Source organism: Vulpes vulpes, chromosome 5 (assembly GCF_048418805.1).
Source record: "Vulpes vulpes isolate BD-2025 chromosome 5, VulVul3, whole genome shotgun sequence".
NCBI classification, from domain to species: Eukaryota; Metazoa; Chordata; class Mammalia; order Carnivora; family Canidae; genus Vulpes; species Vulpes vulpes.
In genome coordinates, this window is record NC_132784.1 from 105,673,499 (window position 1) to 105,699,007 (window position 25,509).

Here is a 25,509-nt window from a genome sequence, read left to right on the forward strand (position 1 = left end):
TTGGCCATGTCTTCTCCAGGCTCTTCCTACTCCAGGAGTCCAGTTATCTAAACCTCAGGTGGTAAGATTTCTAAAGTTATCTCCCACCCTGGTGTCACTTGCAGCCTTTTGATCTTTGGGGAGACAAACTAAAACAGGGACAAAGCTTACACACCACCGGAAGCACCACTAAAATCTCCCTTAGTAGGGATGTAGGTGATTGTGAGCTTGAAAAGGCTCAACTTACTATGTGTTTCAGTTGTTTCTTGCTGCTCATTGAAACTTAGGATTTAATGCACTGTGTCTTATTATTCCTCATGATTAGGTATGTTGACTGGACTCGGTTGGGCCATCCTTCTCTGCATAGTATCAGTTGGGGTCACCTATGTGACTGCATCCAGCTAGGAGCTCCACTAAGGTTGGAATACCCCAGAAGGCTGCACTCACATATTTGGCACCTCAAATGTGGGTAGATGGAACAGCCAGGGGATGACTGGGCTTCTCTCTTGCCACATGGTTTCTCATCATTCTGAAATCTAACCTGAATTCCTTTCAGTGACATCTAGAGGCCAAAAGGATGAAAACAGAAGTTGTAAGTCCTCCCACGGTCTGGCCTCAGTAGTCTTAGAAAATCACTTCCACTTCATTCTGAAGTCAAAGGGCCATCCTTATTTCAAGAGATGGAGAATAAGACTCCACCTCTTGATGGGGAGAGTGCCAGTCATGGGAAAGGGTGAAAGAACTGTTGGTGGACATCTTTACCGACAATCCACTGCACTCTGCCTCTCATTTCTTCCACTCATTATAAATAATTAAGTTCAAGGTCAATTAGCTCTAAAGATGTAGACCACAAAATGAGGGACTTAGTTGTTCATGTAGTCATTGATTCAAATAACAAGGATCAAAATCTGTGTGCCAGGAAGTTGGTATGCTAACCACACCAAACTAAAATTCCCTTGACACAAGAGGGCAAGAAACCACCCAGTACTCTAAGTTGCAGGCTTGGCAAGAAAACCATACCTTTATCAAGAGTTCCCATTTATCTGGATTTTAGGAATAATAAAATACTTTGAAGATCAACTGGCCTTTCCTCTGGACGTAGGAGGAACTTCCTGGTATTTCCTTGCTAGATCATAATCTTTTCCCTTTTGAAAGACTTAGGAACCGAGAAAATAAATATAGACAAATAACCGTTTGTATAAATTAGAGCAGGACCTGTTGAAAGATAGATTGAATTCATTCTTAGTCCATTAATTATTCCAGTATGGTCATCTATTCATTCCATATAAATTAGTAGCTATCTGCTACGTCATAAGCATTTCTAGTTCTTTGTATAGGGCCACACCTCTTTCATCTACTTTGTCTTTAAACTTAGTAAAGTTTCAGGCCCAGTTTCCTCCTGGCACATGTTGAAAGTCATTATTTAAATAGGAATGAAGAAGGTTGAGACTAGGAGCAAGCAGGAAGCCTACCAGGAGGGGTCCTAACCCAGGGTATTAAGACCCCTTCCCTTCAAGTGTGTGGTGCCCTCCTCAAGTGCATTCTCTTGAGCCTCCAGTGGCCAGCTCTGCCGGGTTTCAGTCCATCAGCTTGGTTCCTTTGAGCTAAAGGTACCTCCTCTTTCTCCCCTTCTCTCTCCCAATGAAATCTTGCTGATTCTATAACCCAACTCCTCTAGGATTAATTAACTGAATCACAAAAGGACATTAAAGACTGACAACAGCTTTCTGTGGTACCTCTCCAAGAGACATTCCCGTTTGGATTTTCAAAGCACAACCTAATGATCCCAAAAGCATGAAGCTCAAATGGAATCAGGCAGAGGCAAGAGGGAGATGCATTGGGACGAAGGCTCATCCCAGTGTTCCTCAAGTCATAGGATATATGCAGCTTCTGTGTGCATATCAAATAAATTTGGCTTTTAAAAAACTCCACTCATTTTCTCCTGGAAACTTTTTTTTTTCTTTTTTTAAATGCTTGGTGACTGAATGTCAAGAGACATATCAGAAGAGAGCACTTGATTCCTTGTAGAAGCAAGCTTCTGAAACTGCCCCCATTTGTTTTAGTCTCTACCACGGAACTTTTGGTTCTGGGAATTGATCAAGACCAAGACTTTGAGGGGAAAATGAGGTCAAGGTCACTGCAACACCACATGGCTGAGGTTCAGCTAACTTGGTGTGTGAGTTTCCTTTAACGATGTGGAGCAGACTAATAAACAGAACATGCTATATTTTGGAAAATGAATGAAGCCCAGTACTGGGAGACTCTTGGATGGAATGTGTTAACCCTCTCCTGAGCCAGAAATGGGACCTCTGAGGTTTCTCATGGAAATTATAATATTTGTGGATTCGAAAATAGAAAAGTGGCCAAATCTTCGAAACTGAATGAGAATGACTCATTTTGGTAAGGTACCTCGCAGGCTGTGCAAACAACTCCTCAGTCATTGTCAGGACTGGGAATGTCCTCAAGTGGGCTTTGAAGAAGACTCCTTGGTTTCAAATCCTGGTGACCACAGGGAAATTAACCTCTCTGAATCTTTGCTCCTCCCGCATTAAATGCAGATGATAATAGGAGTATGTATCTCAGATGTTGGGAGGAGTAAGAGGAGGCTTTGGAGTACTTTGAACAGTGTATGTCACATAGTAAGTGCTCAGTAAATGTTCTTTATTAGTATTTAAGTATTGTCAATTCTGTATCATGCTTATTTTACAGAAGAATAGCTGGACAGATAACCCCAGTAATGAGGACTACACAGGTGTATGCCTGCCATTGCAATGCATTTTATGCTTGCATTTCATTCTTGCAGCAGCAGATTTGCTTTCCTAATTATGTTCCCCAAGCTTAGCCAGCCATCAGTGAGGGAAGGCCCAACAATATGGTGCATGATGAGAAGAAAGTGAGACAGGCTCTCAGGCCCCTTCTAAACTTAGGATTCTGTGGTTTGGGGAATACAAGTTTCATGTGAGTAATCCACAACATGCCTACATCTCCAATGGCTAATGAGGCATTGGCTTATTTTCAAAAAGCTTTTCCTTGGGGTTTCCAATGCTGAGTAGCAACACTTTTCCTCCTCAACCAACTAGCTGTCCTTCTCTCCCAAGGAGTAGACATGCATTCCAGAAGTGAGCAGCTGAGTTTCATCACCAGGTGACCCAATTATTCCTTTATCTCAGTCGAAGTCCTCTGTAGGTTCTGGATGGCTGCTTAGCCAGAAGTGTTTGTACTTTTCTGGCAGGATATAAAGTAGACAAACACAACAATACATAAAATATAAACTGGCAAGTTGAAGCAACAGAAGCACCACAGGGGGCCCCAGGCAGAAATGTTAAAAAACAGAACTTAACCCTTGAGAGGACTCTGCAAATGCTTATAATACAGGCATCATTTTTTTATTCGGTTTGAAAATGATCTAGATATTTCCAGCAGGGACTCACGAGTTAGGACTCAGCATCACTGATATAGTTTCTGTGAGCAATTTTCTCTGGCGGTAACAAACCCCATCTGACCTCCTAGATTTGGAGAGAGGAGTCTCTGTCAATGAGAAATTTGAGAAAAAGAAGAATTGACTGTTGTGAGTTAATAACAAGATTCAAAAATGCAATTCAACCAACACAACTTTGATGCATTCGTTCAATGAGAAAAGCATATTTTATTGAGAAGAGCCTGCTCAGCACTCTTCTATGTGTCAGGAATGCAGTGAAAAGCCTCTGGCCTTCCTGCAGTTTCAAATCTGGTGAAAATCACAAATAATAAACAAGTAATCAAATAAATATATAGTGATTTTCTGAAAGTGCAATGAATAACGGGTGGAGGTAACGGGGTAGGAGTATTAGGGTAAGTGGTCAGGAAAGACAGAGTGGTCTGGATCTCTTATTTCTGGAGCACTGTAACCGAGTCAAGCGAAGGCCTTCTATATGCTACTACTGATAAAGCCAGACTCCAGTCTGCCCCATCAGCTTTGCAATGATTTCCAACCTGTGATCAAAAGTAGGAAGAAAAGAAACAGCTAATATGGCGGCTCTCCTGGAATATGGCACTGAAGGACTTCATGAAGTTTCTTTCAGCTCTGTAATAAACTCTCCTTTATCCAGAAGCCGAGATTCACTTGTCCCCAAGTAGCTTGAGACCCAGTCAGAGGGAAACAGTGACAACGCTGTAAAGGCTTTGCTATTCCTCGATTTGCAGAGTCAGTATAAATAGACCATGTTTTAAAAGGTGAGCCAAAAGAACCCAAAAAGGTGGAAAAATAGAGAAGCTAAAAATAAATGAGTAAAAGAGAAAAGTTCCTGTAATTTTAGGTTTAAAATACGAGGTTGAGTAATCAAGGAAAGTATTTTTACTGCCTTGTCAATATTTTTCCTGGAAGCTCGGGTAAATAGACCTTCTTCAGATCTGTAGTGTGCGTGCCTAATGGTCTTAGGTGTCTCTGACCACAGAATAACTTTATCCCTAAGAAACAGGGCAAACAGGAACTCTGTGGTTTTAGCATTCCCCACAAATAAGTAAATATATGGATGTATATTTAAAAAGGTTCAGTACCATAGGACAGATCATTTGGGTCTGCTTGAGAAGTGTTTCCCCTCTAGTGGGATATTTCTTATGAAGCTTTCCGTGCATTAAAAGGAAGCCCTGCTTGCCCAGGGTGATCTCGGTCATATTTTCTGCATCGTTTGTACTCTTTCAATTTACTGCCGAATGCCCAGCAGCTGTGCGGGAAAGCATATGAGAAGTTATCCGTTTTCTAAGTTGAGTCCTCATTTATTTACCCTGCTGGTGAAAAACCCACTGGCTTTCATCTCTGCTGAATCTGTAGCCAGGAGAAGCAGGGGGTCACAAATGTTGAACAGAGTTTAAAAGGGGGAAAAATTATCATGAGAGCCTTCAAGCACACCTCACTCCTCAGTTCAAGCTGTCCCTCGGTTTTATGAGGTATTTGCCCAAAGCTCTTGCTGTTCAGGCAAGGGGAACAGCACGTGGTTTTGTTGGCAGTAGAGACTCTGCCTCAAACTGCAGCATGCTTCCATGGGCTGATTCATTAGGTCCCGCTGATCCTATGGTTTAACACAAATCCATCACTTGAATAACTGGCACCCCTCAACCCCTGGATCCTTGACTATTTGATGTTGGGTGGAAAATAGGTGCTGGGAACTGTCAGGGGAAGCAAAGAGCATATCAGATGCCCATACATCACCTTGAAGGCCATGGACACAGTATGTGCTTTCCAGTGAGACATGACTAATAGCTCTTCAGTCTGGACTTGGCCAATGTGCAGCTAGCATGGTGAACAAAGAGGAAGACTCACTATCTCTTCCAAGAAGGTCCAATAGGAACCAATAACCCCATTTATCTGATGGTTCCTGGATGAAAAGACTTGAAAGATCTCTTGAAGATTGGAAATTCATAATTTTACCCCAGAAGGAAAAAATAACGTTGCTCTTCTAGATTGCTTGAAGAGCAATTTCCAATTCCATCAACACGCCAAAACTTCCAGTTAATTCAGTCCAAAAAACTAGTCAGGGCAGTCATTTTCAAGCAAATAAAAGCAAATGCTTCTTCAAATAGCAAGTACCAAATTATCCCCAATATATTGTGTGGGTTGAAAATATCAAGTGCTCTAAAAAAAGCATTTGATATATCTATTATTAATCAACCTAATGTGGTTTTTCATGGAAAAGCTAACATATCCTAAAAAAGTCCACAGCCAGACTAACATCAAAAAGGACAACTACTACATTTTATACAAAAGGCTCCAAAAGCCAAAATGCAAAGATAAATGTGAGCTTCTTGATGTCCTTGAATTTGATGTAATGTAGGCAAATATGAATGAATGAATGAATGAATGAATGAATGAATAGCTGAGCATTTTTCTGTCATGTTGATGTAGTCCCATTTTTATTCTCTACAGGAAATATTTGAGATGACTGTACTATATACCAGTTTGTCCTCACTATTTGACATATCCGTGACATCTCTTCCTCCAGAATGGCAGCAAACAATAAGCAGACAGGCAAGAACTTTTTTCCCACAGTGTCTTGAGTCTGATCCTGTTTATCTTTCTATAACAATGGAAACAGATGTATTTTTGTGCTTGCAGCTTCCCAGATGCTCCATTCTAAAATGCTGTCTGCTGTTCAAAGACATTGCTAGTTTTTAAAGCAGTGAGGACTTCACTAAGTTAATTACTTGAGTCAAGACTTAGAATTTCTGGGTGCATAGTGCACCCTCTGCAGGAGATGTTTCATAATCAAGGGTTCACTTGGGGTCCTGTTGTGATGTCCTGTGATCACAGACTCTCAGCAAAGTAGACCTCTAGGTAGAACTTAAACTTCCTTCAAGACCAATGACAATAATAAAGCAGCCCAGGTGCCCAGAATCAGTGATGGGTAAATTGCTTAAATCTCACCATCACCTTACATCAGAATTGATCTCAAGACCCTGTATAATACTCCGTAATAAGCTGAGGTCAAGTATCCCTGGTTATGGGAAAAAACAGAGTTATAATCTGGGCAGGAAGTAGGCACAACCTGCCAGAGTCATACTCCAGCTATTAGAGAATCTTGTTTTGAAAAGAGCATCTTTCCTTTTCCCTAAATTACATCATTCCCTCACTAACCACGTTTGTTTCTTCCACAAACTGTAGCTTTAACCAAAAGGCATATATTTTTGTCTTTATAACCCTCTATACCAAGATGCTGAGCACATAACTTGTAGAAGGATTCCTGATCTGAAGCTGTAAAAAACTCAGCACTTACAACAGTAAAATATATATTTTTTCAATTGCACACAGAACACTTAGCAAGATTGACTATATCCTGGGCCATAAAACAGAAATTAATAAGTTTAAAATAATAGAAATAACACAGAGTATATTCTCTGATCATAAAGGAATTAAACTGTCATCAATAGCAGAAAGATATTTGAAAAACTCCCAAAATATTTTTAAATTAAATAACATACTTTTAAGTAACCCATGATTCAAGTAGGAGATTTGGAAGAAATCTTAAAATGTTTTAAGCTGAAAAAAATTAAACTACAATATAACAATATTTGTTGGATGTAGATAAAGCAATAATTACAATTTGCCTTGGGAGTGAAAGAAGACATATTCCTGATCCCACAGATCAGGAATTACAAAGGAGTAATAAAACAATTCTACAAATAATTCCATGCCCCAAAATTCAACAATTTAGATATAAGGGTCTCAGTCCTTGAAAGACACAAACTACCAAAACTTATTTAAAAAGAAGTAAATAACCAGAATAGTTCTATGTCTATTACAGAAATTGAATTTGTAGTTAAACACTTTTGCACAAAGAAAACTCAAGCTTGAAGGATTTCACTGGTTAATTCTATCAAACATTTAAGTAAGAAATAATACAAATTCTATACAATCTGTACTGGAAAATAGAAGGGAAATAAATACTTCCCAACCAATTTAATGAGGCCATCATTACCTTAATGCCAAAACCAAACAAGGACATTACAAGGAAAGAAAACAAGTTAATATCCCTCATGAATATAGACACAAAAATTTTCAACAAAGCATTAGCAAATACTAGCCAGAAATATATAAAAAGTTAATATGTCATAGTCAAATGGTGTTTATCCCAGAAGTACAAGACTGGTTCAGCATTTAAAACTCAATCAATGTATTCCCATACATCGAGTGGCTCAATGAGTGCTTGAGTGGCTCAGCAGTTAAGAGTATGCCTTTGGCCCAGAGCACGATCCCGGGGTCCAGGATCGAGTTTACATTGGGCTCCCTGCATGGAGCCTACTTCTCCCTCTGCCTATGTCTCTGCCTCTCTCTTTGTGTCTCTCATGAATAAATAAATAAAATCTTTTAAAAAATCAATCAATGTAATACATTATATTCAGAAAAATCACATAATCATTTCAATAGATGCAGAAAAAGTATTTGATAAAATTCAAAGCATGAGTGATTTAAAAATCTTCAAATAGGAATTTGAAGTTTGAAAAAGGTATCACTTATAGTACAACCCCAAAGAGAAAAATTTTAGCTATAAATCTATTTTAAAATGTGTAAGTTCTATCTGCTTAAAAATAAAAGCACTATTCAAAGAAATCAAAGAAGATATAAAGAAATTAAGAAGGATAATGTGCTCATAAATTGAAGGAGTCAATATCGCTAAGACATTACTTCTCCAATCTACAGATTCAACACAATATCAGTCAAAATCTCAGCAGGCTTTTGTTGTAGACATTGTCAAACTGACTCTAGAATATATACTGAAACACACTAAAACTAGAACAGCAAAAACACTTTAGAAAAGGAACAAAGTCAAAGAACTCACATAATCCCATTTCAAGACTTACTAAGCCTACTACAGGCCAATATTCCTCATAAACATAGACACAAAAATACTCAAAACTCAAGTCCAGCAATATATTAAAAAGTTAATACATCATAACAAAGTAGTGTTTATCCTAGAAATGCACGAGGCACATCCAATAATTAAACAGTGTGATATTAGTGAAAAAAACTCACATATGTTTAGGATCTCATAAGGTTGAAATCAAGGTGTTAGCTCTACTGGATTCTCATCTGGAGACTCTGAGGAAGAATCTGCAATGAAGTTCACATAATTGTCAGCAGAATGCAATTCGTCACAAGTTGTAGAACTGGAGTTTTCTTTTCTTGCTGTCCTCTACAGGCCAGCTGCAATCCTTGTCATACACACCCCTCCATCTTCAAGCTAGCAGTAGCATATTAAATCCTCCCCAGCCTAGAATCTTTTGTACTTCTTCTTTTGCTACCAGCTGTAGAAAACATTCTACCCTTAAATGGTTTGGAAAAATCCATTTCAACTGCATACCGTAAGGCTAAAGACAAAAATAGCCACACAGAAATACTGTACACTAGTTAGTTAATTAGAGATTAGGCTCACCCAGTTAATTAGAGATTAGGCCCACCCAGATAATTGCCCTATTGGTAAATCTGAATGACAACTGATTAGTGACCTTAATGACATCTGCATAATGCCTATGTCATGTGAAGTAAAATAATCAGGGTGCATTATTTCATATTAGCCACAGTACCAAGGATTAGGGCAGGATATTTTGAGGGGGGTATCTTAGAAATCTGACTACCAGTATGCAAAAGAATGAACTTCAAGCTGTATTTTAACCTTTTACAAAAAATAAGTGAAAATGGATTACAGACCTAAATGTAAAACATAAAATTATAAAATTTCCAGAAGAAAATATAATAGAAAACAAGGTCTTTCTGACCTTGGGTTAGGTAATGAGTTTTCATATGTGACACCGAAAACAAAATTCATTTTTTAAAAACAATAATTTGGCCTCTTTCAAAATTGAAAAATTTTATGCTGTGGAGATATGTTTGTGAGGATACACAAGCCACAGAATGTGAAAAATATTCAAACATTATATTTCTGACAAAGGATTTGTTTCCAGACTACATAAGGAACTTGCAGAACTCAGCAATAAGAAAACAACCCAATTAAAAGTGGAAGAAAGATAAATGGACACTTTACCAAAGAAGATATATAGATGGCAAATAGGCATTAATAATTATGGAAATGCAAGTGAAAATCAATCAGAGAAAGACAATTATATGATCTCACTCATATGTGGAATTTAAGAAACAAAACAGAGGATCATAGAAGAGAGGAAAAAATAAAACAAGATGAAATCAGAGAGGGAGACAAAACATAAGGGACTCTTAATCATAGGAAACAAAATGAGGGTCACTGGAGGGGATGTGGGGGAGGCACGGGGTAACTGGATGACGAGCATTAAGGAGGATACATGATATAATGAGCACTAGGTGTTATATAAGAATATATATGAAGACTCTACGCCTGCAATCAATAATACATTACATGTTAATTAAATTTAAATAAAATTTTAAAAAAGAAAAAGAAAATCACAGCTAGATATAACAATACATTTGTCACAGTTGTTATTAGAACAAAAAACAAAACCTGACAATACCAAATACTGACAAGGAAGTGGAGTTATTAGAAGTCTTACACGTTGCTGGTGAGAATATAAAATGGTACCATCACTGTAGAAAACAGTTTGGCAATTTTTTATAAAGTTATACATACACTTGCCATATAATCCGGAAATGTAACCCAAAATTTAAAGAAAAATACTGATATAAAAATGTACATGCAACTGTCTACAGTAGCTTTATACATAATCACCCTAAATTGCAAACAATCCTGATGTCCTTTAACTGTGAATATGTTACATTGCCTGGAAAAGGAACTTGCAGTCATGATTAAAGTTAAGGATCTTGAGATGGGGAGATAATCCTAGATGATCAAGGGTCCTTCCTTCAGGGACTGAGGACCCAATGCAATTACAAGGGTCCTCATAAGAGGGAGGCAGGAGGATTAGAGTTAGATCAGAGAGAGAGGAAAGGCAATGAAGGTGAAAACAGGAGTGAAAGGAGGTCAGGCGATGTGATATGGAGACCTGAGCCAAGGCATGAGGTCAAACAGACTCCAGAAGCTAGAATATAGGAGAAAAAGAATTCTTTGCTAGAATCCCCAGAGGGAACACAGGCCTGCCAACACCTTGATTGCAACCCAGCAAAACAGATTTCTGACTTCTGCCCTACAGAATTAAAAGGTAATAAATTCGAGATGTATAAGCCACGGAGCTTGTGGTGATTTGCTGCAGTCGTGCTAGGAGACTAACACACCACTCCTATGTCTCCATCTCCGTTGCTTCTACCTTAACTGAGGGGCAGATGTGAACACAGATTCTGGAGCTAGACTACCTGTATTTGAATCCTAGCTCTGCCACTGCTATGGGCAAGTCATTCAAGTCCCTGTGCCTCAGTTATCTCACCTGTACGATGGACTCGTGATAAGCATTCAGAGAGTTGTGACAGTGCTCAGCATCTTGAAAACATTTTTCAAGTATTTCCTATTATTGTTTCTGTAATCTGAAATCCCAGTATTCATAATCTGAACCGATCCAATACTCTTAGCTGGCTGCCCTATTTTCCTTCTTGCCCTTATTATAATCTTATTCACAGAGCAGTAAAATTGAGATGTTTGCAAAATAAAATCATGAAATCCCTCTGATCATAATCTTTCGAGGGCTTCCCATTGCACTTAGAATTAAATCCAAACTTTTAACCATAGCCTACGAGGCCTGCTATGACATCCATGATTTATACTCAACCTCATCTCTCTCCACTCCCTTTGTAGCTTGCTCGCTTTACCCCACCTCCCTTCATTTTGAGCCTCAAATACACCAAATGTGTTTCTGCCTCAGTGCCCTCAAGTGGGTCATTCCTCTGCCTGGAATGCATGTTCCCCGGTTTTCACGTGACTGACTCGTTCTTGAAACTCAGTCAAGGTCTCCTCCTCAGAAAGACCTTCCCTCATCACTCAAACTAAATTAGCTGTCTCTAATCATGTTTACTTATTTATTTCAAGTCTCCCATTAAAGGACCTACTGCCACATCCCCAGTGCTCAGAATTACATCTGGCATATTGTAAGTACTCAATAAATATTTGTGAAATGAGTCAAGTGTTGGCTGACATGTGTGTTGAGGTATCATGCTGGTGACTCCCACGTACATTATGAATTAGATTAGTATAGTTGTAAATCTTCCCTCTCAGCAGAAAGGTTCTGCCTAAAGACAAAGTAATTTTGCCAGTGATGATTGTGTAGTCTATTTTCTCTCATTCTTCTCTTTTGTCTTAACAAGTGTCTCTGAGGACATTTTCTCTCAAATTCCTGAAAGGGGACTTCAGCGCTGCTAAAGTGAGAGGTTGAACTATGTTTAACCACCAACATCCATACCTTCTAACTCTTAATTCAATTACTTCTTTATCTTAAGTTGTTTTGGTGAAGAGTGAAAGACCACGTGGTCTATGAGACCAACATGAGGCAGGCACTGCCTAGCTGCCCAGCACTTCAGGGACTGATGAAAGCCCTAGGACCTTATCTTCTCCAAAAATGCAAAGAGAGCTGAGATCCAATAACAAAAGAAGGGTGGATCTCGAATGGCCCGTAGAAGAACTCCCATGACATTCCCACATTGTGTTGACCCATGGAACGTGGCCATTGGTTTGTACAACACTGCACCTGTTCCGATATGTTTGTTTTTCCCCCTCTTTCCTTCTCAACATGAGGCTTTGAGCAAATACAAACATAGCTTTCCTCAGTCTCCCTCTCTCTAATCTTTCCAGCACCTTCCCTTAAAATGCAAGACACCTACTAGGCCTAAAGTGTATTCAATATTGATGGGTTTTTCTGGGGCTTTCATTGTGGATCTTCTTGGCTACTTTGTTGCTGGTAACCAATCTGTGGTCATTGTTAAAATGTGACAAATTGCGGACACTGGGGTTTAGTGATAATGGGAGAAAACAGACCCCTGGAGGGTGATTCACTCTCTTTTCTCTCTAAAGACAACAAAATCTAATCCTGGGGTGGCCTTGTCCGCATTGCAAGTGCATACCTGGCATTTCAACTGACAGCCAGAGAGCGCCTGCGATTACTCAGAAGAAAAGATGGTATCTCTGATAATCTGAGAGAACAAAGACTCCAGTTACTTCATCACTCTTGCCTGAGGGTCTGGAATTAATTGTGTTTCTCTATACTCCATCTAATTTTACAAAATCATACTTCTCCATGGCAGTTTACTAATTTACCACCTCATCTAAGATAAGGCTTTGCCAACAGTAATAACATTTAGAAAATGCTGTCAGACCTGCTGTGGATGGTTTCTGCCCCGCACTGCTGCCTACGCACACATGCACGCATGCGCACACCTATACAGTGCAAGAAAGAGCCAGACCTTAAAACAGGTAGCTCTGGCCTTTGAGGACAGGAGCTCATCAGGGTGAATGATCTGGGGCCTCAGAAGTTCACCTTCAGGACAAAATCAAGAACAGCTGAATCAATTCAGAGACCTCTTTGGGTATCTGCTCCACTGTCTGTCCAAAGAGTAAACAGAGTAGAAAGAAATAATTCATCTGCTTTTCAGAAAAAAAGAAAACATTTATATATATATATATACCTGACACACATTTAGTGTGTTCTTAGCATTAAAACCATGACATGGCTTACCTTTCTTCAAATATGAGGGAGAGGGAAGAAAGCAGGGAAGTAGCAAAATTTGGAATGAGCATGGACATACCAAGCCTGGAGTCTCTAAACGTGAAAGTTGGTGTTCTGGGGCTTGGGGATAGATGAGAGGGGTGGGACTTTTGATATTTATTTCAATTGCATAGTCAATTTTATCAAGTCCTCTATTCTAGGGATAAGTAAGCAGACTCAGCATACAAATGTCTTCTAAATCCCATCACTGGAGTATTATGGCATATTCATAGAGACTCAGAGGAGGACAATAAGCAAAATAACTCTGCTCACACTAGTCTAGATTCTCTGGGTCATCGAGCAGTACATCTCTGATCTTTAAGCATGATGTGGTGTGTACGTGTGAGATGTGTGTGCACAGGTATGAGTACGTGTGCTTACGTTAAGTGTGTAAGTGTGGGGTGGAGTACGAAGCAAAGCAAAATAGTGCCTGCTTCCCTTTTGGCCCAGATTCCACTTGTAGATATAATTATTTGTTTAACATAGTCACACCATATTGTGTTACCTTCTATGATTTATTAGCAAAAGCACGCTCTGTAAGCTCCACTTTCCCAAGCAATGATCATTTCTTGACATGTTTCATTGCTGGGAAATGACAGAGACATTTGTTATACTCTCAGACAATAAAATATTGCCTTGTTCAAATACCTTCATGGAATATTAAACAAAATGAATGCTGTTCCTTTTCCTGTGTTTATCATATCATATTAAAAGTGAAGACGTAGCCCTTATGTTTTCTTTCCTGATAGACGAGACATTGGAAAGAATGAGTTTAGTTTACCCTTCATCCAACTGGCTTCACTTAGCTATGTCCAAAGCCTCCAACAGCGCTGTTAGAATACCATTTTAATCATCCGGTTTCTCAAAGGCCATTTTTAAAGTACCTCTCTTTCAAATCATCATGAAGAGTAAAGTCCAAAATCTCTCCTGTAAATTTGTTCTTGGTGGCAATTCCAATTTTTGAATTTTTAGGCAGTGATGGAAATAGTAAAGACTAGGAAATGATCCAATATAAGGATTGAAGGAGTAAGCTCCTTAGAAACTGGTTGTGGACCAACTGTATGTACATCACAAATATTCACCAGCCCATATACTGGTTTATTCTATATGCACACAAAGAATATATAAAATACACATTCTTTACCACTGAAATATCAAAAAGTGTTACCTAATTTGAGTAAGAGATAATGTATTCGCAAGGTAGTATATGCACTCCCACATTTACACGGTATACACATTTATTATAGAAAGATTTTCTAAGTAGTACTGAATTTTTTTGTAGAAAAAATTCATCAGAAAGAACAATAAATTATCCTTTTGAGTTTCATCAAATGCGTATTACAGCAAATGGGATTTCCAAGGCTACCTTCAGTGTTGAGTTGAATCTCTCGTATCTTTAAAGCTTTTTCATCTCTCACTTGCAGAATCAGTATTAAACCAAGGGGAGCTTAGGTAAACAACAATTTTAGCTGAAGAAATATGTGTACTTTTTGACATGATGATGCAAAAATAGCCTAAACAGCCTGTAACAACCTCAAGCTTAAGTGCAGATGGCCTAAGCTCTGCATTCGTCTTTGTTACTACTTTGTTTGAATTTAGGCCAATTAATTTTTCTTTACACTGGCTATCCAATATGCAAGGGAAAATGTATTTGCTCTATCTGAAAGGTGGTTGCGAGAATAAGATGAAACTGTACAGTCAGAGCTGGCTTTATGGGGATGCAACCAGGGCAGTTACACAGGCTCTGCTCTCTAAAGGGCCATGTACTCAGCTTACTGCCTTCTTGCTACAGACTTGAAGTTCTCAATAATTGTATCTTTGGACTTGGGCTTTGTAAGTATAGTCTAATGGGACTGAGAGGCATGAGCAGAGCAGATATACCAGGTGTTAGGACTCACGCGCACAGGCTTTGATACTCTGGTACAGTGGGCAATGGGCTGAAGCATCAATGGTGACAGCAGCTACCCCAGCCTGGGGAGAGAGCACAGGCCCAAGACCAATGGCAAGAGGATGGCCTGCCCATCCATCTCCAAAATCACCTCTCTAGCATCTGTCAAAATTCACTTTCCAGTCTGAGTGCAAACAGCAACTGCCTATCAGAAGTAATCAATTTAGCCAGTAAATTATTGCAAAATAAAACTGTAAAGACATTGTAATAAGACATATCAGGGAATTGTTAAAATTCTCTAAAAAGTTTAGAATCTCTGACTCTGAAAACTTCTGCAGTATTTCAAAGCAAATGTCCACAAATTCAGATATAGAAATTAAAGATCATCATATTCGACAGAAAAGAACATTATTCTCACATGAAAATTCAGATAAACCAATTATCAACAAGGAAGACAATTTTAAAATTAAATTTTCCTCGTGATTGAATATATGGTGATAGAATGTGTAAACAGGTGTTCTTAGCTGTACATAAATCATGAAACTAGTTGCGGTTTCTCAATATGACCCTCATAGCTTACAGGAAATGTGAGCAAAAACAATAAAATGCCCTTGCAAAAATTTGCATCTAAAATTAAATTTGAACTTACACAAAACTGATTCTTGCAAAGAGTCAAATAGTTTTAGAAAAATTGTTGGGCAAAAATCAGTGACTTTAGACGTACTAAAAATTTATATTTCAAAATAGTGTGGCAGAAACTTGTCCCAACGTTGTCACAGTCTACAAAACACAATTAACAGTTGCATCAACAGAGAGATCTTTCTTAAAATGGAATATTTATCAAGAATTATTTGCAGTCTTGCAGTTGCCAAAAGAACTGACACTTCTTTCAATTACATTAATTGAAAATGAAACATCCACGAGTATAAATTTTGACGACCTAATGAATTTACAGAAAATTGAGTCAGAAAAATTTTATGATCAATCAAGATATCACATTAATATTGTTTTTTATTTAAAATTATGACAGCAATATATTATTGTAGTTTGTAAGTTTATGTTGTTACTCATGTATCATTATTATCCCTATTATGTTTCGTAAGTAACAAAGTGTTCTTAAAGAAAAAGCTTTTTATTTTAGAACCGTTAATGACACTTCTTTTTTTCTGCTTTTTGAACAAGGAGTCCTGCATTTTCATTTTGCACTGGACCATGCAAATTATGTAGCCAGCCTTGGCTATAATACAGTTCAGACTTTTGCCACAAATTTCCTGAGTCCTATTTAACCAAAGTGGGGCTCATTTTTCTTTAAACATGTTAAGAGTACTCATTTGATCTTATTTACCCAACAAGTCTGTCCCATGAATATTTGTTTCTTTGTGTGTTATATAAACTTTGCTTAGTGCCTTACTGTTCAATCTGTGTGTACCTCTGACAAGAGGGCATCAGGGTTGGAATGTGCCCCTCCAGTGGGAATTTACAGTTTCTCTGTCAGACACCCTAAGATGCCGATGGGCAATCCTATTGATACCTTAGTTTGGGGTTTTGCAGACCAGGCAGGTAATACATAATTAGCCCTGAACCCAAATGAGGGAAGATCTGTGTAACACAGCCTCAGGAAATTTGCTTTTCTGTCCAGAGCCCAGAAAGAAAAACACAAGCTTCCTTACCATTCCTTTTTGGTGAGGATTTTTCCCTAGTCCACACTGTCACAGGGGAACAGGCCTTCAAGCATCCCAACTACCTCTCACCCCAGCAAAGCCTTGTCCTGGGTTCTCTCCCCCATCCTAACCAAGTGTTCAAAACAAGCACTTGGGTTAAGAAGTGTTCAGCAAACCCAGATGGCCGCAGCTTCAGTGCCCCTTCCCTGAATGGTTCTAGCTTTTCTGCTTAAATTTAGTCCCTGGTGACTGCAGCTACTCTGTGCATTGGAGGTAATGTTGGTGGTTATTTCTTATGTCTTTTTCAAATGTTTTACAGATGATTCTTCTATCTGACACAAGGCCAGAAAAAGAAGTTTGGCATCTGTTGTCCATTATGTAAAATGAAGATGTTGAATTGGATGAACCCTAAAATACAATTCACGTCTTCCATCTTCAAGTGCTCGTTGAACATCTACTATGTCTACTATGTGCTGGACATACCCGGATATGTCCCAAGATACTAAGAATACAGAGATGGATGAGACAGGCTCCTGTCCCGCAAAAGTGCATAGTCTGGTTGGGAATATAGAGTCAGAAACATAATTTAGATAAAATGTGGCAATACCATCATAGGGTAATACACAGGATAGCCTATAGGTGCAGGTCAGAGAAGGCTTCCAGCAAGAACATAATTGAAGCTAAGTGTAGGAGGATGAGTAGACGTTATCCTGGTGTCCGTGGATGGACAGGGGTTTTGGGGGTTGAGCAGGTGTTGCTGCTGCTGGAGTGGCAAATGTGATTCCAAACAAAGGAGGGATCACAGGAAAAGGACAGAGGTGAAAACCACAGGTGAGCTAAGAGCTGACTGATCCAGTGAAGCAGGCTTGTTCTAACCATCTTTTATAAAGGATACGTATTGGATCTATGAAAATAGAGACTGTAATTGTCCATGAGGTTCCCTGATTCAAATATGTCTCCTTAACATAACCTAAGGAGATTTTATTTTCATGTAAGATTTTATTTCTGTAATTTTATCACTTTTTTTTGAAATTTATATAAACTAAAACTAGACCCTGGAATAACACGAGCTTTGAACAGCTCAAGCATAAAAGTGTACAGAAAACTACAGATTACCTGCAGATATAAGAACAATGTAGTTCTGGTGGAAATGAATCAAATCCCTTCTCTGGGGTATTAGTGAACCCCTTAGCCCTGCTGTCAAGAGAAATCGTTTTGTCCACCCCCTCGCCACCATTTCCTTTTTTTTCTGTTGGCTCACTACTGTCTCCAGTCTAAATTGTGTGTGGCCACAATTCTCTCTGAACTAAGCTGGTCTGTTTTCCTCCAAGGGTGCTCAGTCCTCATTTCTCTCTAAAACTGTCCCAGGTTTCCATCCTAAAACCAGGGTAGCTGCAAATGCCTTAAGATTTGCAACTGAACATTTACTGCTTTTCAATTGTTATTCCTGTTTCTAATTTTTTAATTGCACAATTCCATACAATGTTGAATCTATAAAAGATGATATCCTTTTCAAAATCGAAAGGACTCTGTCCCATCGCCCTGAATAGAAAACTCTCAGTAATCCAATGGGTATTTCCGTGACTTCAGTGAAGAGAAAACACTTTCTGCACGGAGTCCCCTCAGCCATTACTCAAATGTCCTTCCTTTTAAATATTCCCTCCCCCATTCCCTTCACAGGATAGAAGTTCCATTAAAGGACTTGCCTATCCTTACAGCTGCATTGCCTTGAGATTCTACTGTGTATTCACTTGGGGTCCCTGGTTGTTGGGTCACAAATTGACTTTGAAATGGTTAGCAGTGATATGTATAAATGCAAAACACTATTATTATGTGGAAATTACTACTTACTTTGTATAATTCTTTGCTTTCCCTCTGCAAAAAAAACCCACATACTTATATTAAAGTTTAATGTGCACGTTCTTTTCCTGTAATTTCTATGAATAGTTGTATGATTCTCAAGTCAACAGGACTCATTACAACCCAACTGAGATTTCAACAACTTTTGATCTTCTGGTGACATAAAGACCACATTCCTTCGTGTTTAATGATTACATGAACTAATGTGCCATTGCATATGAGATTTTCAGCTTTGCAAGTTTTTCTTAAGGTCTGTAAAAAGAAGTGTCATAATGTTTGTAACTTAAAATACTTCATCACGGACCATAGGATATTATAAAATCCCACTTATAAGCTTGAACTGTAAGGATAGTTTCTTCCTCACAGAAAATCTGCGCTTCAGGGAAACCAATCAATATTATGTCAGAAAGGCTGAATTTGGTTACTACAAGCATTTCTACTATTTATGTTTTGATCAACTCTGAGACTTTGGCAATTAACCTAATGCATATCAGATTCTCAGAATCAGTATTTAGAATGACAAATGTTAAAATTGGTAAAGTATTAGTAAAATTTAAATGGACTGGAGATACATAGATTCGTTGAAATACTTTATTAAAGATATTCAACCTGTGTAGGTTGGAAACTGGAGGAAATATTTTGAATTCATTCAACTGTCTCGTGAACAATCTCCACTAGGCCCAAAAACTGAGCCTTTAATTAATGAGGAAGCCAGAAAAGAAGTTCCAGTTGGTTCAAAGGAGACCTCAAAGACCAGACAAGAATATAATCTTGTCTGTAGGTAATGCTGAAATGAATTTTCTTAACTGGTGTGAAACTGGCTTCTTCCACTGAAGAAAAAGAAAGTCCATTGAACCTCCTCTAGGCAGAAGTTATTTGCATGTGTATAGACAAGAATGAGTGCATTACCATCAGTTTTCTAGGAGTTGACTTAGTTCTACAGAATTGTAAAAGAGCTCAAAGACAATAAAGGCAGTAACTCCAAAGAAGCAAATAACCAAATGAATATACTCTCAACTGTCTGTAGTTTTCTACTAAAAGAATCTAGTTATCTTTTGGTCTATTTAAAAGTTGTTCCAAAAAAAAACACACATTTTTTTCACATTTTTTCCTTGTAATAGACCTATCTCCAGCCACTGGTTTTAGAAGCTTTTCTGGTTGCTGCTCAAAAGGTAAAAGAAGTCTGCTTCAAAAAGGCTGTCTAGTTTTCCTTAGGCTAAATTTTCTTGCAAGATGTTGGTCAGAGTAACTACTAGAGAGAACAGGACCACACTGAGCTTACAGAACAGATTGTATTGTGCTTGCTTGCTCATAAAAATTTGTTTAAAACTGTCTACATCTATCATGAAATTCATCAGAAGCTCTCTTTCATTATAGCCTCGGTTCAGGGTTGTAGGGGCATAGTCACCCTTATCAACCTCAAACATTTTGATTTATTACCTTTATCTACCAAAAATAACCCAAGAGTTATGCATATCCAAGTTAACTTTAGGTACCTTTGCCATAGCCAGAAATTGATATCAGGGTTAGCCTTTTTCTTTCCTTAAGAGAGGGTTATAAATTCTGTTTACTGAAAGTCAAAATTCATTCCTGTAATAGATTTGGACTGACCTGTAATGGATTTGGACATCTGTGAGAGCCCAATTGGCTATTTACACTTTGTTCCTAGTTGTCCATGGCGTGGACATGACCCTCTCAACTTAGAGTCAAAGGAAACTGAAAACACAATTTTTATTCTTTACTCATTTCTACCACGCTCCCCAACCCAGTCCCTGGTCTATGTCCTTATCACAACCACCCCCTTATCCAGTGTCCTGATGAGAGGGCAGCAGGAAGAACAGACTTAAAAGGTGGTGTAGATCTTTAGTCTCAGCATCTCCAAGTCAATATTTTATGCTCTTTTTTAGTAAGACTATATCACTAGACCATAAGACACTTCGGCAGTAACTACATCAAAATGTAAACACATATGACTGGTGAGTGAGCTGAGTTTGTTAGGCTTATCCAGCGTGGTTACAGAAGAATTAGAATTTCCATACACCTCCAAATGAACTCTCAAAAGCAGGCCCCAATGAAAAGGAGGTAAAACAAAGACCATGACATATGGTTTATCTTTTCAGTAATGACATTTTCAAGGGTAATCCTATACACTTTTTCCCCTTAAATAAAGTCTTGTTTAAAACCAAATGTTTCTCTGTTAACACAGAGTAGGCAAATGAGAGTCCACACGCGGATATTGAGATATTCAGTGGTTTCATGGTTTTGAAAAGTTTGAATTAACATGCTGTACTTGTGGCCTCCTAGAGCATAAGGCTGTGCAAAGGGAAAAGTGGTTAAGGACTAAGCTTGTGTCTTCCACATGGACAAGTTCTTTCGGGCCACACTCAATTGCAGAATCAGCATTTTTTTTTTCCAGAGAGGACAGAGCAGTTGTGCACTGCAACACATCCCACATGCCCACATCAGAATGGCATATTTCTTGACCCAAGTAAGAAACTTACCTTCAGATTCTCCTTTTAAGTAAAAGGCTTCCAGAGAGAGCTCTTGACAACTCTAAAGTCACTCCAAAGGGAAAACAGATTTCTTAGGAGTTTTAATACAGCTAAAATGATCAACCATATTTACTAATGATCACATTCCAACTAGGTTTTCTGCTATTCTGGTAACAAATGAGGTTACTGTACCTTTCCATATACCTAAATTTTCTGTTCACTGCTCAGAAAACATGTTACTCCTTCAGGGGGGAAAAAAAATCACCTTTGATAAGGTAATTTTATAGGAAATCAGATAGTAATAGGGCAGGAGTCCTGCAGTAGACCAGAGTTTCAGAGAGGAGTAGAAAGCCAGATGATATCTAGAGTCCAAGGAGTGTGGGGGGCACTGTGATTTTGTTCACTCAGCCTCCATTCAACCTTCTTTCTTGTCTGTTCTGCAAGGAAATCTCCATTTTCCAGACTCAGTAGCAATGAAAGCTATGGATACAAATTAGGTTAGACATTTAGATACATGCATTTGCCCAAGCTTTAGAGATCAGTAAAGGCAACTCTTTTCCTTCAGATGTTTCTGCTGGCAAACCAGGTCAGAGATGTGACTACTAAGAGATCATTCAGCTGGCATATGCATGTGTCCAGTGTTGGGTACAAAGTCCCATGGGTGTCAAAGGGCAGTTATTGTGGCTGCAGCAGGATCCTCAGTGGTGTAGCTGCAGCCTCCATATGCCGTGGCCACAACCATGAATGGTCCCATGTTGGGTCCTTGACCCCCTGGTCCATCAATCCTTCCACAACTTTCTGTCTAAAAGATCCAGAGTGTTTTTGTTCCCTGTGCCCCACTTCAACTAATATGGACAAGATCTATAGTCATTAGGAAATGATCAACCACAGGCTGAGAGATGAAGTTTCAAAGTGTGTAAGTTTTACAATTAGAAAGAGTTTACATATCCTCCACTCAGTCCAACTCTCCTCATTTTTAAGGTGGAAAAATAAGAAGGTTATATTATCTGAGATTAAATGAAATGAGACATTGTGATACAAAAGACGAAACAGAGGTGATGAGGAGGGCATATCTGAGTTTGAATTTCTGAGCTGCCACCAATTAACATGTGACTTTACCTTCTCTGAGCCTTAGTTTTATTATCTGTAAAATGGGAGTAATCAGGTTAGAACATGGCAGGTGCCCAGTCACTGATAGTGACTCCTTTATTATTTATTTATTTATTTATTTATTTATTTATTTATTTATTTATTTATTATTTGTTTCATTACTCTAGGTCACATGATGTGGCAGGGTTTTGTTTTAAAATATTTTATTTATTTATTTGAGAGAGAGCAAGAGAGAGAGAGAGAGAGAGAGCATGAGATTATAAGCAGGGATCTTGAAGCAGGGCTTGATCCCAGGACCTTGGGATCATGACCTGTACCAAAGGTAGACACTTCAGCAACTGAACCACCCAGGCACCCAAGAGCATTCGCTATTCTTATGGAAGTTTTTGTGAAAATGGAGAAAAAAGCTAAATGTGCGTGTTTCAGTGTTGTATGAAAGAGAGGTGCCACAGAATTTGCCTGAAGGAAGAGATGACTAGGTAAACATAAGTTCCTGGAAATGTGCAAAAATCTTATAGATGCACTGGGACTTCCATAGGGCATGGAATGAGAGTATTAAATTTTGTGATTTCCGGCTTAAGGGCCATGCGAGTTACCTATTTATAAGTGTAGGATGACACAGAACACCCAAAGGAGACTAGAACTTATGCTAACACTTTGATAACTCCAAGTACCATGTTTAGAACTTTGGGAATGGCTAAAGAGGTTTCTGGTAAGGTTCTGTTGGGTGCAGTATAAGCCTATTGGCAGATCCTGTCCTAGCATGATTGAATAGATCTTCAAAGGAGACTTGTGTCTGGTCTGACTTGCTTTTGCCCGTGTTATTTTAACCCTGGCAAGTGTGTCTGCTCTTCACCCCTACCTGTGAAATTCAGATCTGTTCTCTGGTATGGTGGAGCAGGCTGAGGTTCCCAGCACCAGCTGCTGGATCCAGCTCCGTTTCCTGTCCAGAACATGAGCTACCATCTGCCTTTATGAATTATTACTACATGATCACTTTGGTTTTTGCTATCAGGTCACTTGGATCTTGTTACAAATCGAATTGTGTCCCCCTGAATTTATATGTTGAAGCCCAACCCTCCGTGTGACTGTATTTGAAGATAGGAATCTTATGGAGGTAATTGAACTAAATGAGGTAGGTCATAAGGAGATGAGACATCAGAGTTTTCTCTTCCTGTTTCCACAAAAAAAAAAAAAAAAAAAAGCCACACGAGGACCTGTTGAGAGGGTAGCTATCTTCTTACAAGATAGGAAGAGAGATCTCAAAATGTCCACATTGGTCGGCACCTTAATCAGGAACTTCCAGCCACAGCACTGTGGGAAGATAACTTCCTATTGTTAAAGAGACCCCCGGAAGTGGTATTTGGTTATGGCAGCCTGAGCTGACTAATACAGAGTAGAGTCTTTGGTTCCATTTATTTTATTTCAACAGAGGCAACACTTCCAGATCCCGATTTCTCTTTTGGTCCTCCTCCTCCATTGCTCTTTCCAATTGGGGAGCTTTCCCAACCTCGGTGTTGTCTTCCAGATTTTCACTGTTCTGTGTTTTCTACAGACTAGAGGTGACCTGAATATAAATTTGCATTTCACCTGTCTTAGTAAGTATTTCTAGTGATAACAAAACTTGGGTTCTAAACAAACACTGCTGGGGCACCTGGGTGGCTCAGTTGGTTAAGCATCTGTCTTTGGCTCAGGTCATGATCCTGGGATCCTCAGGTCCTGGGATCAAGCCCTGCACCAGGTCAGGCTCCCTGCTCAGTGGGGTCTGCTTCTCCCTCTCCTCTGCCCCTCTCCTCGCTTGTGCACACAGGCTCTCTTTGCTCCCTCTCACTTTCTTTTTCACTCACTCTCTGTCCCAAATAACTGAAATCTATAAAAAAAAATTAGAAAGAAAGAAAGAAAGAAATATGAATAGTGAGCTCTGTTGAAGATATGGGGGTCACAGAGAAAGGCTTAAGAAAGAGTCACATGGCTTCTGGCCACCTGTCCAACTCACCTCACCTTCCTGGGATTCCCCATACCCCATCTGTTATTATGCAGGATAGTTAAGCTCTCCTTAGCAACTTCTCTCAAACTCCAAGCCATGCCCAAACCCACACCCTTGTTGACTTTGGAATCCAAAACAAACAGATCCAGAGTAGATTAAGGAGTTTACTTAAACATATAAAATCTAATAAAAACCAAAACTGTAAAATGAACAAACCAACATTTATAAATAAAGCAGGCTAGTGCTCCTAGGGATAATGAAATACTCCTTCCTCATCCTGGGTTGGTTCAGTGTAATGGTATGAACAAAAGCAGAGGTGAAATTAATTCAACTATCTTTGCAATCAAGAAGAAAAGAGATCAATCAGGCAAATGAGAACTATTTTCATCAATGCAATGAATTGAAGTAGCCACTGAATAGCACGGAAAACAGTTCTGACAGGCTTCTCTTTCAACCTTTCCCTCTCTTTTCCTTTTTTTTTTCCTTCTCACTTATTCATTTATTCAGCATATATTTATTGTGCACTTACTGTGTGTCGGGCACTGCCTTTATGGCCGCTGTGTGTGCATCAGAAAGTAAAACAGATTGGGGTCTTCATGGAGCTAATGTTCCAGTAGCAGAGAAGGATAATAAACATGTAAATAGATGCATAAAATAAGGCCATATAATGATCAGGACAAGAAAGGAAATAAAGCAGGGTCATAAAGAGACTAACTGAAATGGGTGGGGTCAAGTTGACAGACAGCCAAGGAAGGTGCTAGGAAGATAACTGGGTTGAACAGTGACCTTCTAAAGTAGCAAGATCAAGGCTTGGAGAAGAGGATGCCAAAGCCGGAGGGTGGGAAGAACAGAGGGTGTGAGAAACAATAGGGAGGCTGAGTGGAAGGTGAAGAACAGGGAAGAGAGGAGACAGGAGGTGACATCAGAGATACAAGCAGAGCCCAAATCATTAGGACTCTTATAAGTCATAGTCAGGAATGTGGATTTTATCACCATCCAACTATCATATTACCAACCATTTATTTCATACTTTTTGACAGAATCAAAAATAGACCTACATAGTTCCTTTTTATTTTTTTTTCATAGTTCCTTTTTAAAAAAATTAGCTGGCATATGGTGTTTAAATGATAATATATGATATCATAATTAAATGGAAATTGGAAAATATTAAACACACACACACACACAGTGAGGGAAGTCGAGCCTTTACCTTATGAATTTTCCCATGCAGAAGGTACACAGTGTGCCCTCAGGGACCCTGCACTGTGTATTGTCATCTGCTCCTGCAAAATCTATGTCTACAAGCAAGGAAAGAAATCCTTCTAATACTGTGCCCCAGGCTCCTTCCGAATTTCAGACCACAGCTGAAGTTAACGTGTAGGAAATTTTCATTGTCTTTTAAAGCCAGTAAGAGAACCACTCCAG